Below are 1,396 nucleotides of genomic sequence, written 5' to 3' on the forward strand. Positions count from 1 at the left end.
GTGTACATGCATGAATGTTATATGTGTATGTATAATGCATATTTGTATTATGAATATGTGCATATATACATATTAGTATATTGAAAGAGAGAAAACTTTACACAAATATACATATTTAAATTTAGTGAAAGCAAGGTACAATCACTGGGTATTGGTGAGGACTTCAGATATGCCATAGATAGCAATTGTTATCACATGACATTACAGTGTGAAAACCAAGTAAACTAAAGTATCACATTCTGGAGTAATTAAAAAAGAATCAGGAAAACAAGGGAAAATAGTTGATCTTGTTTATGAGAATCTACTTTCAGAGTAACCAGTACAGCCTCAGGAGATCCAAGGCTTCCTTCCAGTCCTCCCAATGATATAATACCCTCCTTTGGCATACAACATTTACAGATTCTACCCCCTTTGAATGCATTGTGGCCCAGGCTTCTAGAACTTGAATCCTTGGGTAAGAGACCATATCTAAACCAAAATGCATCCTCCTAGAAAAATACAAAAAAAAAAAAAAAAAAAGAAAGAAAAGAAAAAGAAAAATACAGAATAATGTTGAACAAGTGCCCAGAAGCCCAATTAGAATGACAAAGGTAGACATCCCCATCTCAGTATAGTAGCTCAAGCAATAGAGGATTTGTCTAGAAGGTGCTAAATTGAATATCCACAACCACCAAAAGAATAATAGGTCAGTTATCAACAAAATATACATAAAAACCATGCTTGTGCACCTAGCAAGAAACATTAGAAATATACATATGTGTAAATATAATATGTGAGCATTATACTTAGAGTAATAAATCTGGGCATTAAGTGTTCACTACAGCAGCACATATACTAAAATTGGAACCACACAGAGATTAGCATGGCCCCTATGCAAGGATGACACACAAATTCGTGAAGCATTCTATCTTTCTCAATGGTCAGAAGCAGGGAACCCCCGTGGTTGAATTAGATAAAGGCTGGAAAAAGTTGAGGAGGAGGGTGACCAGCAGACTCAACTAACTTGCATCCCCAAGATCTCTCAGACACTGAGCCACCAACCAGGCAGCACACACCAGCTGATATGAGGCCCCCGACATATATATGGTAGAGGACTGCCTGGTTTGGCCTTAGTGAGAGAAGATGTGCCAAACCCTTGAGAGACTTGAGGCCCCAGAGACTGAGGAGGTATGGTGGGGTGGTTGTGAGGGACATCTTCTTGGAAACGGGAGAGAAGTAATGGGATGAGGAACAGTCAGAGGGTGGACCCGGAGGGGGATAACAACTGAACTGTGAAAAAAAATTAAAGAGTTATATTTTTTTTAAATCTAGACATAATATTAATATATGTAAAAATCTCACATGGTTTGATTATACAGAAATCAGATTAAGTACAACTTATCATTATATCTGAGAA

General features: G+C 37.4%; 1 non-coding gene across 1 annotated transcript; it reads left to right on the forward strand.

Annotated features, from left to right (window-relative positions):
- The first annotated feature begins 810 nt into the window (after window positions 1-810).
- Gm26164 lies at window positions 811-914 on the forward strand. Its single transcript, XR_003947658.1, has one exon. It is a non-coding gene; the product is annotated as a U6 spliceosomal RNA (small nuclear RNA).
- Window positions 915-1,396: the final 482 nt, after the last annotated feature.

The sequence above is a fragment of the Mus musculus genome, chromosome 8 (assembly GCF_000001635.26).
Source record: "Mus musculus strain C57BL/6J chromosome 8, GRCm38.p6 C57BL/6J".
Taxonomy (NCBI): Eukaryota; Metazoa; Chordata; class Mammalia; order Rodentia; family Muridae; genus Mus; species Mus musculus.